Consider the following 21,265-nt stretch of genomic DNA (forward strand, 5'->3'; position numbering starts at 1 on the left):
AATGTTTCATAGGATGTGATGGCAGCTCGCAACATTGTGTCCCTTTTAGTAATTCTGACTCCTACTTGACATAACAAATGAGAAAAACTGGTGCTTCGATTTTCTAAAAGATTTATAAATGCAGATTCCTCTTCCTAGAACTTCTTTTATGGATCTAAATTCTTCATTTGTGTGGCCATAGTGTCCGTAGTTGCTTCATAATTCATGAGGATATTTTTGATCCATCGATGCAACTACAAAAATGCGTGATTTTTTTCAACACAGGCGTTTCGCTTTATTGAGGTAAAGCATCATCAGTGGTCTGTGATTCAGTTTATTTACATTTTGATTTGCTTTTTAGATCGAAAAACAGTCCATTAAGAATAGGTTGGTTTGTACTTACGGTGATTTCTCGGCTGGTTTCTCGCTTACATCTGCATCTAACACAGAAAAACAACGATGTGCTAGCAGACGGCATTCCACGACGTAAGCGAGAAATCAGCCGAAAAATCACCGTAATTACAAACCAACCCATTCTTAACGAACTGTTTTTCGATCTAAAAAGCAAATCAAAATGTAAATAAATTTAATTATAGACCACTGATGATGCTTTACCTTAATAAAGCGAAACGGGTCTGGTGAAGAAATCACACATTTTTGTAGTTGCAATGACGGATCAAAAATAACCTCATAATCCTTTTATGGTATGTTAAATTCCCTTTCTATACCACATAATGACATTTTTGGATCCACACTCATTTTTTACGTTGTTTTGTGCCTCTGCTGTCTTCTATAATATACAAGCTATCCCTGGAAACTGCAAATTTGAGTCCGATAAATATCATTTTCGTACAAATTTGGACTCCAGCATCCATGTACAAGAGCTACCACATTGTGTATGTACACTTTGTGTGTAAAAACAATTGAAAATCATCTTGCAAAGAGCGCAATTACCCCAAAAAATAATTGAGGAGAGCCATGCGAGTTGAATCAGATAAATTGAACTCACTTGGCATGCCAAGACGCGATGGACAGCGTGTACTACTGTACTTGACGTGACAGTGGTGCGATGTGATGTGATAGTGCTGTGATAGCCAGTGTGAATTGGCCTTAAGTGTGTTAGTTTGTGCAGTTGAGAAGGGCAGTAGTGCTGAGCAAGGAATATGGCTTGGTATATAAGAATGTCAAATAATGAAGAGTGTTTGGAGAGTAGTGTACTTAAGTGTCTTTGTCGTTTCTATGTGTGTGATTGATGAAGGGTAACTATGTCATGGTCAGAGCCAGAGGGAACAGAGTTACTACAAGGGAGTTGTTAAAAACTGTAGAAGCCAAAATAGATAGGATGCAAGTAGACAATGTGAAGTTGTCTAAAGGACTGTAAGTAATTCTGGCTAGGAGAATGACATAGTTTTCTGTACTTACCTAGAGTATGGAGAGGAGATGCAGAGAAGACTCAGTGACTTGTGGATTAAAAACAAGCCTCAGAACATGAGGAATAGGAAGATTTTGGATGGGATGGGGAAAAAGGTAAAAGAGGGAGAAGAGTGTAAGGTAAAGGAGAAAGCTGAAAGGGAGAGGAACAGGCTTTGTCTAGTTTGCTTGTTGCTGTAAGATGTGTGAGAAATGCTGGTGTAGTTAAACCTGTCAATCCAGTGAAGAGTAGGACGAAATTTGACAACTTGTGGGACGATCTTTTAAGTGGGAAAATTAAGATAGTTAATGAAGAGGGTCCTAGCGTTGTGACAGGTTGTGCAATACACAGAGTACTATCATTGTGGAAGTTGAAAGGAGTTACAGGGAAGCATCAGCTCTGGTATCACGTGAAACTTTAGAATATCATGTAGCCATAGTGCCAGATGGGGAAACTGTGGGCTGCACCAAAGTGAATAAGTGTGCAGATAGCAACATGGATGATTTAAGTGCAGTAGTACCTATATCCCACTGGGTGATAATGGTTTTAGTTTAGGACCATGGAGGCTGGGCCAGAGGTACACAGAAGTACAAGTGACACTGATTTTTGTGTCATTCAGTGCAGAACTGCAGAAAATGATGTTCTTGTACATATTACAAGAAATGCACAGGAAGCCATTAATTTTGATAGTCGTGTTTCAGGTGTTGCAGATCTTGTGAAAGAAACAATATAGATGCATATATTTCCTCAGAAGCTGGGTGACCATAGGAAAAGGAAGAGAAGACCAATTCATGAAGTTAATGATTGGATCGACAAAGCAGAGTATTTCGAAGAGTGTATGCCAGAGGTTCAGGGCGTATTATCAATAGTGCAAACAAAGGTCACATCCTAGCACAGCAACCTGCTGAAGTCCATTCTGATCCATTTACAATGAACCCAGTTTGATGTGCATGAGCATAATGGCTCTGAGCACTATGGGATTTAACATCTGAGGTCATCAGTCCCCTAGAACTTAGAACCACTTAAGCCTAACTAACCTAAGGACATCACACCCATCCAATCCTGAGGCAGGATTCGAACCTGTGACCGTAGCAGTCGCGCGGTTCCAGACTGAAGCGCCTAGAACCGCTCGGCCGGCCTGAGCATAATGTAAGTGAAGGTTATGAGACAAACCTGAGAGTAAACTTTCTGCGTGAACATCATGCCAAAATTGACCTTTGGTGATGCACCGTAAAACTTAGAAGGGCAAAATTCCAGCTAGGGCACACTGTCGTCAACGCAATGCTGTCATGAAGTTCGTCCACATTACAGGGCAAGCCAGTTAAATTGAGAATAAAACCATTAAAGCTTAATTCGTGTGCTATAGTATCAGAAGTCACCAGGAAATTGTTTTTGGTGATCAGAGTGCGGCGGAGCGGAGTTAAAAATGTTCGCTAACACCGAGTGAAGCAAGCTGCAAATTAATGTACACCTACCTGAGTACAGCGTTCGTTCACCATCCGTTGCTCTGCATTCGTAGGTACTATGTAAACGATGCTAAAGCAGCGTTGAAGAAAACCGTCGTCCATACTTACGACTGAATAGTCCGTGTAACTCAGGTAAAAAAATAAACCTGTAAATCTCTGGTAGTAACGGGCAAAGGTGGATACTTCCTTCATTCATTGAAAATGTCCGCTTCCCCAAACTAATGTTGTTTATTGTCTTTTAGTAATGGTGTCAACAAGTCCACATTTACGTCGATAGTACATCTACTACTAATTCATGCAGCTTATATCACACGCAAGACAGCCAGAAATGTACAAGTTCATCCGAAATATTACGAGATTAATACAGTCAATACTCTGCTACGAAATGAATTTCACGCTCGGTTCTTTTCAGTAGATTCTACAAAGGAAGATACTCGCCAAAAAATGTACTGTAAATGCACACTGAACGTGCCACGCAGAATTCTTCACAAATGCCGATAGTTTCACACGCAGTTTTCTCTACAAGAAACTCTCCAAAATCTCTCAAACTTCACAGAACTGTCCGTAAATGCATCTGCTTGCATGGCGATATAAACCGAATGGGAAATAACAGTAACTTCTCCGTTTTACAAATAATTTTTTCGGACATGTGTAACATTACCCTCTCGTCCTTCAGCTAATCCACGACTGACCGAATGCCGTTGCTTTCAGGTCATACAAGATCATATTTCCACTTAAACGGTATAACTCCAATCAGAATTCGCAGAGGCATTTACGTCATTTCATGCTGCAAATATTAACAAAATGTTCCACCAAATCAAACGAAACGAAAACTAAGAGAATCTTTGCTTGAAATATACTTTAGAACTGATTATCCTGTTATTACTTTTCTGAGTGACTTATTACAAAAGCAAACACTCGCAGACATACGTCATCCACCAGTTAGGGGGATTTACATTTTTCATGACACCCTGGTAGCGTAAAACTTGCTAGTTACGTAAGGTAATACAAAATACGAGGGTAATCCCAAAAGTAAGATCTCCTATTTTTTTTTATAAGTACACAGACCTGTTTATTTCTACAATGATTTACATCAGATTACAGCTTGAACATTTATCAATTTTTCGACATAAGCACCATTTTTGTCGATGCATTTTTGTAGATGCTGTGGCAGTTTTTGTATGCCCATGTAATACCAGCTCGCCGCCAGGCTGCTCAGAAAGTTATGATCTTCATCTTTCACCTTGTCGTCGGAGCTGAATCGCTAAGGCCACAATTAACGTTGACAGGTACTGTGAGACTCTGAAAAACACAAACGGGCAATTCAGAACCGGAGAAGAGGAATGTTGAGCAAGGGCGTACACATTCTCCATAATGGACTCCCACTAAATTTTGAGGAACGCAGTTTATACAATTCTGTACAGCAAATGGCATAACACCATTGATAAATATAGACTATGAACGGAAGTCTGTTGCTAAGGTAGAATATTCAAAATTTCTGGTTGTGTGCATTGATGAGAAATTGAACTGGAAGAAACACATCGATGATCTGCTGAAACAGTTAGGTTCAGCTACTTATGCTATTACAGTTACTGCAAATTAAGGTGATAAACATATCAGTAAATTAGCCTACTATGCCTATTTTCATTCACTGCTTTCATACGACATCATATTTTGGAGCAATTCGTCATTAAGAGAGAAAGTATTCATTGCACAAAAGTGTGTAATCAGAATAATAGCTGGAGCCCATCCAAGATCAACTTGCAGACATTGGTTTAAGGAACTCGGGATATTCACAGTACCTTCGCAATACATATATTCACTTATGAAATTTGTCATTAATAACACATCCCAATTCAAAAATAACAGCCAAATGCTTAGCTACAACACTAGAAGAAAGGATGATATTCACTATTCTCGATTGAATCTCGCTTTGGCACGGAAAGGGGTGATTATGCTGCCACAATAATCTTTGTCCATTTGCCAAATCGTATTAAAAGTCTGACAGATAGCCAACCAACATTTAAAAGGAAATGAAAAGAATTTCTGAATGACAACTCCTACTCAATAGATGAATTCTTAGATATGAAGTAGTTTCTATAAAAAAATTTATTAACTATTTTGTGTAAAGAAAACTTATGTTAAATTGACACGTTACACATCATTACGAAATGCCGTATTCTAATCTATGGAACAAGGATTAATGGACGTATGTAGGTATCTCTGTAACGCTCGCCCACACGTCGCTCAACAAACCGTTGCTCTCTTGCAACAGTTTCAGTGAAACATAATCACCCACCTGCCCTATAGTCCTGACTTGGTGCCCAGTTCCCTAGGTTAGAAGAACATTTGGCCAGAATGCGATTCAGCTCCGACGATGAGGTGAAAGAAGAGGTTCATAACTTTCTGAACAGCATGGCGGCGAGCTGGTATGACATGGTCATACAAAAACTGCCACAGATTCTACAAAAATGCATCAACAGAAATGGTGATTATGTCGAGAAATAGTTAAATGTTCAAGCTGTAAACTGATGTAAACCATTGTAGAAATAAACAGGTCTATGTACTTATAAAAAAAATAGGAGACCTTACTTTTGGGATTACCCTCGTAGAATTGAAATTTGACATATGTCCCACATACACACTCACATTCACACTCATTTACTCTCACCCTAACACAAAATATAAATATTAACTTTTAAACTGTTATTTTCATTACGAAAGAAAAATTGTTGATAGCTTAGAATTGAAAGTCTTTATAAAATAAATCGGCTCACTGAGAGTGCTATTACTGCTTTCAAATAACAAAAGAAATATAAACTGTTATTCTTAAGTGTCAGTTAAGTACATTGTAATGGGTTTTTTATAGCTCCAAAATTATTATAGGTAGCGGTATCAAATTTTGACATAACGTTCGTCTGAATAACAAAAGGTCATGTACCAAATTTGGTATAAAACAGACAATATTTAACATAGTTATTTAGTTTCTTAGGAGAGGTGAATAAGTGATTTTAGTACCCGCCACAGTGAGCATTCTCATGGTCCGCTTTAGCGACAGGTGTGGCTATGACGCATATGGCAGGCCACAAGTCGGCCGCCGCCGAATGCTACTATACTGCAGGCTTCCAAAACAGCTTGCCATAACGTAACAAAACTTACTGCAAAAATCTGCAGTCGCGTAATAGCTGCGACGCCACAAGAGGTTCCAGTAAGCCAAGAATTTGTGGGAGGAATTCAGCCTGTGATTAACAATATAGTGAGATAAGTAATTGGGATTAAATGTCGATGTATTCTGAGTCATAATACCATATGTGGCTCACATGCGAGGATAGGGTTGGGAATATGCTTTCTAGGAAAGCATAAACGGAACTGTGTTCACAGGGACAAAGTTCTGAACGAAATTACAAAACAATGAGCCAAATACCACTGGATAGACAAAGGTAATGCTGAGCACTGAAGGTTAACAGAGTCACACCATATGCTGGTAAAAGTTTGTTCAGGATAAATTATTAAAAGAGAAAGAGATTTTCATATCATTTTTTGTTGTATGTATAAAGTGAGAAGTAAAAGATAATTGTGCATGGAAGATTGTAATTAGGATAATAGTAAGACATGTATTTCACAACTTTTGAGAGTTGAGGACCTTGAAAATGTGATAAGGGGTATCTGGACCACTGTCAGGATGACATGGCTAGTGGGATATTAGTATAGTCATATGCTATTCTGTACATTCCCAACAGAATTAAGGACTAGTAATTAGTATGAGACAAGTGTACACTTGTATAGTAAGTAAGGATCTAAAGGGCTAATCATTGTAGTGTAAATTCCTAACCTCTGAACTTCTTTTTCAAGCAGGTTAGTACTAATATACTGAAAATTTTTGTAAATGTAATTTGTTAGCTTTGCTTGATGACTTTTGCTGTAGAGCAGTCCAGGATAGAGACCCACGGGCATATCTTCCAAAGTTTTGTGGTTCTGTAGCGCCCCCACTTATTTTTGGTGATTCCGTGCAAGCATGGCAGTGCAGCATTACAGAAGACATAGGCAGCTGGTAGGTGCCGATCTCGGCATGCCAGTCACAATAAGGGTCTGTTTATATATTGCAAGACAGACAAGACCCAGCGCAGTGAACCTCCCAGCACAGCAGCAAGACAGCATTCTTATAGAATAGGCCAATAGCTGCCCCACAAGTGGGCCATGGAAATGTTGTCTGGAAGATGACTAGAAATGATGCATCGACACAACATATAAGCCATTCTCTCCTATAATCAACTGGACTTTTTAGCAGAAATATTCACAGCTCAGCAGACCAGCTATGTCGAGGCGACCATGCCAGGCTCTGCCATGATGATGATGAAGTCCCATGCTTCTTTACAGAGTGTAGGGGAACGATGTGGGAGACCCGCACTGCCTTACTAGGCGAGGTCCTAATGGAGGTGGTTTGCCGTTGCCTTCCTCCGACCGTAATGGGAATGAATGATGATGATGAAGACGACACAACAACACCCAGTCATCTCGAGGCAGGAAAAATTCCTGACCCCGTGCTCGGGAAGCGAGAACGCTACCGCGAGACCACGAGGGGCGGACAGGCTCTGCCATACCATGGGTCAATAAGCAGTCACCATAAGCCCGGTCAGCTGCAGCTACAGTGTCAGCTACCAACACAAAGCCCTCCTTCCAGGACTTGGCGCCACTCCTCTGGTAAACCACTCCAGGCTCGCCTAGCAGCAGTTTGACCTCTACCGATGGGCAGCAGGTTGTGACCAGCCCACCTCCCTTATACGGTGGCGTGGGTGACGTGGCACCTCACACTACCAATTACAGAGGTGTGACCTCCCACCAGGAGGCTGCCAAACAGTGGATGATGAAGCTAGACAAAGGTAAATGCGACCTTTCGCCCAACCAAACACTATTTTTAGTGAATTACAAGGTGTGACAAATGATATGCAGCAAACCATTTGTGAGTTGAAAATAAGAGTGATTATGTTTTCCCTCCCACACATGTGGAACACCACGTGGAACTCTTGCAACGAATTAGTGTGGCACAACCTCTCATCACAATGACTGAGTCAATAAGACAGGTCACACTAGCTCAATACAAAACTGTGTACATGTAACTGAACCACGTTTTCATATGCAGTTTCAACATCAAGAATATGTCCATATGTATTCCATTGTGCTTCCACACCAGAAATGGAGCAGACGAAACCGTTTCTTCCTCCATGGAACATGACCAACTGGGTCACACGAGAAGAATTGTGATTTATCTCCTCAGCTGTGTATGATCAATGGGGTTCCGTATGACGACACCCCTGGATCAGATAACCTAGTGCTATACAGGCACAATTTCAGTGACATTCCTACAATAGAGCATTCATTACATAACCTGCTCTTATTTCAATCTGAAAAGCGATAGACTTGGTTTAGACATCACAGAGATTGTTCTGACTACCCACAACATTACTGATGACGTGTCAAAATTTCTACTTTGTTGTGCAATATTGTCGATTATACATCTATCATCAGTGACTTCATCCAGTCACCTCTGGTCACTCACAAGTTACAAACATCGAAGGAGCTTCACCTCAATAATTGTCCAAATAGCCAGAGCAACAAGTTCATCAGCCGATTTATACAAAAAAACTAAACAGCAGATCACCTTCCCAGTTCTGGCGACATCTGCAGGTATTGATGGACGCTGCTTTTATGCTTGACAACGCATTGTGAGCGATATGGAAAAACAAGTTACTTCCTCAAATTCCAGTTTCTTTGATTTCAAATGAAGGCAGCACGTGTGAGAACACGAATTATTATATTCTTCTTGAAGTCTAATGGTATTTCGCCTGTCTCATACATCTTGCTCACCAGATGGTAGAGTTTTGTCAGGGCTGGCTCTCCCAAGGCTATCAGTAGGTCTTTCAGTGCTCTGTCAAACCCTTCACGCAGTATCATATGTCCCACTTCATCTTCATCTACATCCTCTTCCATTTCCATAATATTGTCCTCAAAAACATCGCCCCTGTATAGACCCTCTATATACTCCTTCCACATTTCTGCTTTCCCTTCTTTGCCTAGAACTGGGTTTCCATCTGAGCTCTTGATATTCATGCAAGTGGTTCTCTTTTCTCCAAAGGTCTCTCTAATTTTCCTGTAGGCAGTATCTTTCTTACCCCTAGTGAGATAAATCTATACATCCTTACATTTGTCCTCTAGCCATCCCTGCTTAGCCATTTTGCACTTCCTGTCGATCTCATTTTTGAGACGTTTTCATTCCTTTTTGCCTGCTTCATATACTGCATTTTTATGTTTTCTCCTTTCATCAATTAAATTCAATATTTTTTCTGATAGCCAAGGATTTCTACTAGCCCTCGTCTTTTTACCTACTTGAGCCTCTGCTGCCTTCACTATTTTATTTCTCAAAGCTACCCATTCTTCGTCTACTGTATTTCTTTCCTCCATTCCTGTCAATTGTTCCCTAATGCTCTCCCTGAAACTCTGTACAACCTCTGGTTCTTTCAGTTTATCCAGGTCCCATCTCCTTAAATTCCCACCTTTTTGTATTTTCTTCAGTTTTAATCTACAGTTCATAACCAATAGATGTGGTCAGAGTCCACATCTGCCCCTGGAAATGTCTTACAATTTAAAATCTGGTTCCTAAATCTTTGTCTTACCATTGTATAATCTATCTGACACCTTCTAGTATCTCCAGGGTTCTTCTTTGTATACAACCTTCTTTCATGATTCTTGAACCAAGTGTTAGCTATGATTAAGTTATGCTCTGTGCAAAATTCTATCAGGCGGCTTCCTCTTTCATTTCGAACCCCCAATCCATATTCACCTACTACGTCTCCTTCTCTTCCTTTTCCTACTGTCGAATTCCAGTCACCAATGACTATTAAATTTTCGTCTCCCTTCACTACCTGAATGATTTCTTTTATCTCATCATACATTTCATCAGTTTCTTCATCATCCGCAGAGCTAGTTGGCATATAAACTTGTACTACTGTAGTAGGCATAGGCTTCGTGCCTATCTTGAAGTGTCGGTATGTAAACAGTTTTGGTTTCTTTCTAGGACATGCTAGTGAATACATCATGAAAATAATGTCATAGGCATACATGCCAGGCGCAGATATTTGAGAGGTGCAGATTATTCTGTTTAGAGATTTCGTTGCTTGTCTATGTATGAAAGTGTGATTGGTAGTGGTGTGATGAGTAGGTTCCAGCTGAAGTAGCGTCATATTTGAGGAAGAAAGCATCCTCTTAAATTTCCCACTGGAAGGACTATTGTGCAGAAAATCAATGTTAGTGTCACCTGGTATTTTTACATGTTCATATGACCGTGAGACTTGAGAGGGCAGTTTCGAAGAAGGCGAACCCATCTACTTTAGGAGGTTTGTAAGGGACACATATTAAGCACTTTCTGTTAAGGGATTTGATCTCTATGACCATATATTCCTCCTGTTTATCTACATTATTGTCGAATGTATGTAGCACAGCAGCTGATAAATCAGAGTGTATGTACGCCCCTACTCCACCCCCTCATCTGTTGCATCTGTCATGCATGAGAAAGATATAGCCATCAAGGTTTATGGAAGTTGTGGGAATACTTGGTTTGAGCCAAGTCTCTGACAAAAGTACTACGTGTATATCAGTAGTTTGAAATATATATTTGAACTCGTCGAAGTGAGCTGGCAGAGACTGGAAATTTGCATGTGCAATATGCAGCTTGGTGCGTTCAGGTGTTGGTAGGCCGAGGAGGTTGCTGACAGATGGTTGCGGGTCGCGGTTAGCGCTGACAAGGGGGTCTGGCATGAGGAATGTGGAAGGCGTGAGGAGAAGGGGGGAGGGGGAGTGTTCTCCCAGTTCTCTGCAGGGAAAGCGGCGCAGAGGGGGGGGGGGGGGGCGTAGGTCCCACCAGAGGAGGCGACAGGACCTATAACCAAGGTCGGCGAGGTTTGCAACGTTCCTGAAAGTAGTTATGTGCTGTCAACGGAAGGAAACTCACTAAACACAACGGGGGTAATCTGCACATAACAGTTTTCAAGACGAGGATAGAGTGTAATAGTAATGGCACTTATGAGGATAACGACTAAAATATGATAGTGGGTTGCTAACTACAGATGGAAGTAAGACCAACTTAGGTAATAATTAACAAAATTACATGAGAAAACAATTTGACATAAAAATAGTTATGTGAAGAAACGAAAAGTTGATAACACAAATAATAACAAAATTACATGAGAAAAAATAGAGATAAAAATGTTGTGTGGAGAAACGAAAAAGTTGATAATACATTGGTCAAGTTATGGATGACAATGTAAACATATAAACATACAGGTTAGTGGCAGCAAGATTTGACATGATTTAGCTACTAAAGCACAGGCTTTCGAGTTCATTAACACTGCAAATTGTTCTCTTTCCTTTTTCGGTCTTAACCATTATCCTGTCATCATTTGTCCATACGTTCTGTAGCCAAAATTTCAAAATCGCACTGTTCAAAATGTTTAGTCTTTCAGAGGTCAGATCCTCGCATACTGTCAGACCCAACTTTGCGAGATTCTTCTCTGCTCTGAAGATTTCAGATCATTTCTTACAGGCTATAGGACACAAATTTCAGTATTATAGGTTTTGGTTTTGTAGAATATGGCGACCTACAAACCCCATTCTATGACTTCTGTCAATGTCACTCAGAGAGACCCACACGCCTAGCTTTTCTTGGGCAAGGTTTATCACTAGTTCATCTGTGTTCTCTCTGCTGCTCTCTGGAATGCCGAACAGTCTGAGATTATTGCGTCTCTGATATTGTTCGAGCTCGTCAGACTTCTCGATCAGTTTCTGTTCGAGCAGTCGTGCTCTCTCCTCACTTGCTTTTGACGATGAGTCTAGTGCACGAATCACGCTCGCATTCGCCTCCAGAGTTTTCTGTATTTTGTGTATCACTGCTGCAGTGACAGCATCAGTGACGGTTTGAACAACGATCCCGAGCCTGCAGCGTGGCACTCACCTCAACCTTCACGAGTGCGGCGATGTCAGCGACGCTGGGCGCAGCGGCCGCAACTCCTGTTGTAGATTCCACTCCTGCACTGTCGCCGGCCTGGCCGTTGGCTGCACTGCGTGTTGTTCGGCGATTTTCCATTTTAAGTGCGATTCCGTGTAATTGGTACTCAGTATGTGATTCAAAGCACGACACTGGCACTAGATATACGACCTTAGTATATGTAGACTAGCCTAACTGCATAGAAACACCTCCAATTTTCACGTAAACTTGCGAGCCAAGCTAACGCACGTCACTCACTCGCCACCATATTAGGCCCTGGGAGTAGACAACATTCCATTAGAACTACTGACAGCCTTCAGAGAGCCAGTCCTGACAAAACTCTACCATCTGGTGAGCAAGATGTATGAGACAGGCGAAATTCCATCAGACATCAAGAAGAATATAATAATTCCAATCCCAAGGAAATCAGGTGTTGACAGACGTGAAAATTAAGCTAAAATTAAACTATCAGTTTAATAAGTCACAGCTGCAAAATACTAACACGAATTCTTTACAGAGAAATGGAAAAATTAGTAGAAGCCGACCTCGGGGAAGGTCAGTTTGGATTCTGTAGAGATATTGGAACACGTGAGGCAATACTGACCCTATGACTTATCTTAGAAGAAAGATTAAGGAAAGGCAAACCTATGTTTCTAGCATTTGTAGACTAAAGAGAAAGCTTTTGCCAATGTTTACTGGAATACAAATTCTAAAGGTGGCAGGGGTAAAATACAGGGAGCGAAAGGCTATTTACATTTTGTACAGAAAGCAGATGGCAGTTATAAGAGTTGAGGGACATGAAAGGGAAGCAGTGGTTGGGAAGGGAGTGAGACAGGGTTGTACCCTCTCCTCGATGCTATTCAATCTGTATATTGAGCAAGCAGTAAAGGAAACAAAAGAAAAGTTCGGAGTAGGTATTAAAATCCATGGAGAAGAAATAAAAACTTTGAGGTTCGCCGATGACATTGTAATTCTATCAGAGACAGCAAAGGACTTGGAAGAGCAGTTGAACGGAATGGACAGTGTCTTGAAAGGAGGATATAAGATGAACATCAACAAAAGCAAAACGAGGATATTGGAATGTAGTCGAATTAAGTCGGGTGATGCTGAGGGAATTAGATTAGGAAATGAGACACTTAAAGTAGTAAAGGAGTTTTGCTATTTGGGGAGTAAAATAACTGATGATGGTCGAAGTAGAGAGGATATAAAATGTAGACTGGAAATGGCGAGGAAAGCGTTTCTGAAGAGTATAGATTTAAGTGTCAGGAAGTCGTTTCTGAAAGTGTATGGAGTGTAGCCGTGTATGGAAGTGAAACATGGATGATAAATAGTTTAGACAAGAAGAGAATAGAAGCTTTCGAAATGTGGTGCTACAGAAGAATGCTGAAGATTAGATGGGTAGATCACATAACTAATGAGGAGGTATTGAATAGAGTTGGGGAGAAGAGAAGTTTGTGGCACAACTTGACTAGAAGAAGGGATCGGTTGGTAGGACGTGTTCTGAGGCATCAAGTGGTCACCAGTTTAGCACTGGAGTGCTGCGTGGAGGGTAAAAATCGTAGAGGGAGACCAAGAGATGAATACACTAAGCAGATTCAGAAGGATGTAGGTTGCAGTAGGTACTGGGAGATGAAGAAGCTTGCACAGGATAGAGTAGCATGGAGAGCTGCATCAAACCAATCTCAGTACTGAAGACCACAACAACAACAACAATATGATTCTATAGAAATGTTTCTATGATATGCAGACAAGTTAGACAGACTATGTGAGAGAAATGTAAGACAAGGAGATAGACAAAGAGAATATGGTCAACACCAGAATAAGGGGTGGTCTCAAGATCATTAGGAGAGATATAGGAGGAGAGAGCTGGGAAGCTATAGACATTATTAACAGGGTAGTAATGATAGGAGGCAAAACTATTGAAATGACAGAAATAGACATGAAAATAGGGATATGAACAGAGAGGTTGATCATGGGAAAGAAAAAGCAGACAATTTGACAACAGGTAGATTGAAAATAGAGGAAACAGTCAGGAAAACTGCGAAACATCCCATTGGGAGGCATAGGTTTGGTGCATGTTGATGGTATTGGCAGGTGGAACTTCACAAGACATGGCCTGCATATCAGTATGAAAGGGAAGGGTAAACTGGCTGGGATGATAGCAAAATCTTTAGGGGGGGGTGCATTGAAACTCATGGGAGTACTCTTTTAGGCTAAGATCAGTGTCCATTCATCCTACATTGATTGAAATTAAGCTCAATGGGAAGTTCAGACAGGTAGGTACTAGAGATGCCAAAATGTCACAAAACACTCATAACAGTACAGTGAAAAATAATGTTAGTATGTCACAAGATTCACATAAAAGCATAATGAAAAATTAAATAAATATATTGCATCAGAATATCAGGGGATTGAAGAACAAAGTAGATGAGCTTGTTGTTTGTTAGAAGATTTAGAAACTGAGGGTGAAATAGGTGGATATAAGCTTTGAGCACATGTAAGTAGAGACACTATGGAGAGAGGAGGAATTGCCACACATGTTAAAATCAGTCATAGTGTGAACAATTTGGAAACTAACAAATTGCACATAGAGCAACATATAGAAGCATGTGCATGTGAGCTTAAACTTAATAATGGCACTTTTATAATAGTAGGCATGTATATGTCCCTATTGGGATATTTTCGACTGTTTTTGAAAAATTTGGATTCTTTATTGTGCTACCTGTCTGACAAAGGAAAGCAATTTATTGTTTTTGGGGATTTCAACGTAGAATTTCTGAAAGAGTCTGATAGAAAGCTTGACCTTGAAGTATTACTTGGTTCTTTCAATTTGACATCAGTTACTGATTTTCCTACTCAGGTGATACAGGAAAGCAGCACACTGATAGATAACGTTTTCATAGACAAAGATAAATTTAATCATAGAAAAACTTTTCCTGTTAAGAGTGGTCTGACTGATCATGATGCACAGCTAGTTACAGTATGTGATATAGCTGCATACAGTAATGCAAAACAGTCCTCGAAAATAGTGTGTTCCATTAACGATTTAAGAAGTCAAAATTTTAGGGAAAGCTTGCAACAGTTAGACTCAGATGAGATGTACAGGGAACATGATGATAATTTAAAATTTAAGCTATTTCAAGATTTGTGAGTATATTTGAAAACAGTTTCCCTAAGAAAATTGCATCACATATTTGTAAAAATGTCAATTTGGTTTTCAGAAAGTCTTTTCAACAGAAAATGCTATATATATATGCTTTCACTGATCAAATATTAAGTGCATTGAATAACTGTATATTAACCATTGGGATATTTTGTGATCTCTCAAAGGCTTTGGATTGTGTGAATCATGAAATTCTTCTAGATAATCTTAAGTATTGTGGTATTAGTGGGACAGTGTACAAACGGTTTAGTTCATACTTAACTTGAAGAAGGTTGAAATTAACAGTACAGATAGACTGCAAAAACCAGCAGAGTCCTCTAACTGGGGATGTATCAAGAATTATGTCCCTCAGGGTTCAGTCTTGCGTCCCTTATTGTTCTTAATATACAACTTGCCACTCAATATTAACGAAAATGCAAAGCTAGTTCTCTTTGCTGATGATACAAGTATAGTAATCACACCCAAGATGCAATAATCAGCTGAGGAAATTGCAAATAATGTCTTCCAGAAAATTACTAAGTGGTTCTCTGCAAATGGACTCTCACTAAATTTTGAGAAAACACAGTTTATACAATTCTGTACAGTAAATGGCATAGCATCATTGATAAATATAGACTATGAATGGAGGTCTGTTGCTAAGGTAGAATACTCAAAATTTCTGGGTGTGTGCATTGATGAGAAAATGAATTGGAAGAAACACATCGATGATCTGCTACTTATGCTATTAGGGTTATTGCAAATTTTGGTGATAAACATATCAGTAAATTAGCCTACTATGCCTATTTTCATTCACTGCTTTCTTATGGCATCATATTTTGGGACAATTCGTCATTAAGAGAGAAAGTATTCATTGCAAAAAAGCATATAATCAGAATAATAGCTGGAGCCCATCCAAGATCACCTTGCAGACATTTATTTAAGAATGTGAGATATTCACTGTACCTTCGGAATACATATATTCACTTATGGAATTTGTCATTAATAACCCATCCCAATTAAAAAATAACAGCAAAGTGCATAGCTGCAGCATTAGAAGAAAGGATGATATTCACTACACTGGATTAAATCTCACTTTGGCACAGAGAGTGGTGAATCATGCTGCTACAAAAATCTTTGATCATTTGCCAAAGTCTGACAGATAGCCAACCAACATTTAAAAGCAAATTAGAAGAATTTCTGAATGATAACTCCTTCTATTCAGTAGATGAATTCTTAGATATGAAGTAGCAACTGAAAAAAAATTAATTAATTAATGATTTTATGTAAATGAAATGTATGTAGAGGTGACACAGTCTACATCATTACAAAATGTCGCATTCATGATCTATGGAACAAGGATTAATGTATGTATGTATGTATGTCAGGTTGGGATGAGAAAAACGCATGGAAATAAGGCTAATGGTGACAGAAGAAGAGAAGAAATGGAGAACATACCTGGCTAATTTTGATAGACAGTTCTGGGAAATTGTACTGAGTGAAATGAAAGATGAGCAAGACAGGAATCAAAGCAGTGAAACAGAACTGGGTGAGGATGTTTTGACAATCGTTTTTTATGAATCAAGTAGCCAGCCTGTGTCAGCAGAAGAGAAAGAGAATAATAATTATAATTAATAGGGAATTGTGAGATTAATAGAGATGAAAATGTAGAGAAAGGCCGTGAAACTGTTATTGCTTGGGTTGAAGGTATGAGGATCATGTACAAAAAGGACAGAAAACAAGACAGGTAGAAGTTGTGAAGAGAATGTTGAAATTATTAGCGATCTTTAGAATGAGAAAAATTAAGAAATAGAGACAGACAGGTATGGCATGCTCCGTAATGCTGATGGTGAGGATTCTGATAATGAAGAATGGGAAAATGTGTTACTTTGTGAAGAATTTGATGGGATGATTTGTATTGAAGTGAAAGAGAAAAAAATAGTGCATAATCATACTAGGAATACAGTTATTTGTGGCAGAAAAGAAAAGGAGAATATTAGGAAAATACATGACAATCATATCATACCTGTAGACATCAGTGAAATTGTGCCCATTTTTAATTATGTATCAAAGCAAATCGAACTTACTTCAGATAAAAATTAAAGGTAACATGAGAGCTTTATAATTATGTGGGAAAAAGTAGTCAGGTACATGATGTTTAGGAAGAGGTTTCACAGGACTTGCATGCAGATTGGGAAGGGGGCAGGTTGGATTCCGAAACAAATAATGAGTTAAGCGAATGTAATGAATCTTTGGGTGCTTTGCAACAGTTAACAGAAGAAGAAGAGTTAACAGAAGAAGGGAAAGGTATGGAATTTAAAGAAATAGAAGGTCATTTGTTAGATGAAAGTGATAATAAAGGTGAAAGTGATGTGCTATGGAGCCCACATTTTTTGTCTGCGATAAGTTGACAATTAACACGGTGGTTGTCAGGAATGGCCATGCCCGTGCTTTATGGCTGCCAAGGGGATAGGGGCTGTGAGGGGCAGAAAGGGTCAGCTGGCTGTATTAGTGCTGGCACTACTACCTGAATTCTGTGCTTATCACTAAATCGGAGCTGGCACTAGCATTAACATTGCTCACTAAGTGACACTGTCGTCGAATAGGAAATCACCTAATTTGTTTACATTTTCATGATCAGGAGTTTTATCTACAACTTATTTATTATTTATGTATTGAAAATAATGAAAAATCAGAATAGATGAATGTATAACTTAGGACACTATGAATTGAGAGTCAGAAACTGATATTTAGAATCTGTACATTGCATTTATTAAACATAACACAACAGTAATGTTTACAAAGTGTAATTAACTGTTCCTGAAAAAATTTTGAAAACGATGTTCACTAAAGATCACTACCACTTGTGTCTGGTTCAAGATCATCATCATCAACAACAACATCATTGATGATACTTCATCAGTGACTATTTCCATTATTCTGTCTTGTGTCCATACTCTTGCTCCAGTTGCTGGACTTTCCTGTAATAACCTTGCCACTCCAGTGCAGTAACTGAAAGGAAAGCAACATTAACAAGGTTTTGCAATTTTTCCTTAGGCATGTCACTAGTGACGTTGTTTTCCCTGAAACTGCTTAATTTTGACCCATGCCTGTTCTATCGGAATTCAATCGCAGTTGTAGGGAGGTAAAGGGACGATTTGTGGCCTCTCCTCTCAGCGATTTTATCCACAGTGTACACTTTCATGGCTAGTTTGTTTTATTTTATTTTAGATAATAGTTCAACCTTCCTCACTCAGTTGTTGCAGTTAATTTTCCTGTTTCGCAACCACTCTAACATCGTAATCCTGAAATCATGTTTATTAAGCATTCTGTCGAACTTCCTGTGGTGGTATTGTGCATTATCCACACAATCCTAGAACTGGCTGGAATATTAGGGAACACCATATCTGTAACCCTCCTCCCGTCCATTTCCACTAGTTTAGTCAACTTAAAGAAGTTCACAAGTTAGTGGAAACGGTTTCTTGCATGCAGCTTCCTGACAAATTAAAACTGCGTGCCAGATGGGTTCCAAGGATCGACTTCTGGTCTAGCACATAGTTCAAATTTGTTAGGAAGTTTCAAATCAGCGCACACTCCGCTGTAGGACGAAAATTCGTTCTAGTTCTTGCATCTTGCTGGAGGTACTTGAAGAATATTTCTTTTCGTGACAGTTTTACTCAAACTCACAGAAGTTGTGTGTGTTCAGTACCAGTGCGAAAACATCAGAGTCAAACAGGAGAATGGCACATAGACAGACAGGCTGAAACAGACATACAATTGGGACCTCTAAACACACATAATTCCCACCATCAGTAAAGGAAGTGAGAAATAAATTTACCAATCAATTAGTTTCTCCAGAAGGGAAACTAGAATGGCAGTACAGAGGTCTTTAAATTTTAGCTGATTTTTTAACGTTAGTGTAAACATAAATGCAATACATTTGTGATAATAATAGTAAATACTGCGTGCAAAAATTGAAAGGTAATTACACACATGCTCCTAGTGAGATTCCGAGCCGCACTTTTGTTTCCTGTTAACAAATATTTGATTATACAATAGGCAAGAGATGTTGCAAATGTGCATTCGACATCCTCAAGGTTTATAATGTGAAGTCCTCTGATTTTAGTTAACCAAACAGTGGTTTGGTGACATCAATGTAACTCCTCTATCACTTTTTTATTTTTGTTCTTTTTCGCGATTTTATTTATTAATAATCATGCAAAAACAATGGCTACTACTCTGGTTTTTAGGAATAACTGCACTTCTTCAACAAGTACTTGCAGCAGGTTTGTGAAATAAACTTGCCTCAGTGGCTTGAAGAAATAAGCTTGAATAAGTTTTTGTTCTAATGTAAACACCTCAGCAAGTGCTTGCAGAAGTTGCTTGCTAGTGGACACAAGTAAGACTGTAAACCAAACTGTAAACGTTTGGTGTGTCTGCAGACGATTTTTACATGTCAGCTCTTGGTTAATTTGCCATAGCAGGCAGCATTTTCGTCTCGAAATGTTATTTCCCTTATAAAAGTGTTTGTGACCCCTGATTTATCCCAGTGCAAAATCTGTTTACATATCCCTCATTTGTATGTCATCTTCCTTATATTTAACTCAAGTCACAGCTCTAATGCCATAACCTGCCCTATAACATTGATGCTAACCCATATGATTTCAACTGATGTCATGTTGAAAGGTGTGCAGCTACATAGAATTTGCGACATCCTGTTTGAACGAACGGTAGCTCATGATGCCACTACAGTAAACCACAAGCTGTGGCGTCACTTGAGTTACGTGTGTGACCCTAGCTTAAGAACACTGACCCTAAGTATTCCAAAACCAACGATGGCTGCTCCACCAGTCGAAGTAATTGCTGTTGAGTGGAGTGCCCTCTCAAAAAACCGAATTACTTGTCTGGGGCAAGATCATCCTCCCTAACATTCTGACACAGCCACTTGGTGAAAAGCCTCTCGAATATTATGGAGACTGTAGGCAGTAGGCTTATGGGTCGATCTTTTTGTACCAGTCGGAGATCTTTGACTGACCTGAGGATTGGAACCACCTGTGCATATTTCTACACTGACTGAAATCTGAAGATCTCCATGTATACTGTATCACGTGGCAATTGCTTCTGGAGAGCACTGTCTAACATGTCAACTCCGACTGGTCTACAAGTATGTAAAGAACAGAGTTTGCGAGTATATTTCTCTCAGTGACTTCCTCAATCTAATCGCCTTCAGATCTGGCTGTAAGGAACCATGGCAGTCTCTCCTCTGCTTGACGAATGTGATTATCATCAACTGCATTTTTCGTAAGATGAAATTTCCTGCAAATGTGTCTGCCAAACACTTGTCTTAGTGTCTAGTTCGTAGCAAATTTCTCGCACAATTGGTGATGGCAACACATCTTGTCTCTGCTGCAGAAATTGTGTAGTTTCTCCCCATTCACTGTTATAAAGGAATATGAGTGTGACAATCTTGGCAGCCCTGTTTCAATTAGTGTTGTTAATGTCGCACCAGTGTGGATTCAGATTACACTTCATTGCGGGGTCATGCATGACCTGCTATTGTCGAAATACACAGCCGTACTCTGTGTTAGGCTTTGAGGAAATTGCTGGGAGAAATTTCAACATTCCTATAATCTTCAGATACTTGCTGCGTTAACAGCTTCCACAGTGAGTTGTGCTAAAAGCGCAGAAATTTCGGCCACCGCAAGGCTGCCCATGCGATAGTTCGCAGGGAAGGGGGGAGAGCGTGTGCTAGCTTGGGGGTCTGGAGTATTTTCAACATTTTGGAAGACAAATGACGACTTGTAAGTAACCACAAAAAAGTTCCGGTTCCGACTCTTTAAAAAATCTATGTAATATCGACTTTTAAATAATTTTCTTGAAAGAAAAACACGTGACTACATTATATTTTTCATTTCTCTGAGAGCTGGTGTGGAGGGATGGGGGAGGGGGGTGGGTCGCAGCCTCCCCCTTGTACCCAAGTATAGGTGGCTTTGTCCACACCCTTCGTGTATAGGTCAGGTGTGGCAATGGATTAATCAAAACAAAATGTCCAGGCACTCTGTGACCAAAATGCTACTGAAACAGAGGATGAGAGACTACAGGCCGAAATACTAAATGTCTTTTTCCAAAGCTGTTTCACAAACGAAGACTGCACTGTAGTTCCTTCTCTAGATTGTCGCACAGATGACAAAATGGTAGATATCGAAATAGATGACGGAGGGATAGAAAAACAA

The sequence above is a fragment of the Schistocerca serialis genome, chromosome 2 (assembly GCF_023864345.2).
Source record: "Schistocerca serialis cubense isolate TAMUIC-IGC-003099 chromosome 2, iqSchSeri2.2, whole genome shotgun sequence".
NCBI classification, from domain to species: Eukaryota; Metazoa; Arthropoda; class Insecta; order Orthoptera; family Acrididae; genus Schistocerca; species Schistocerca serialis.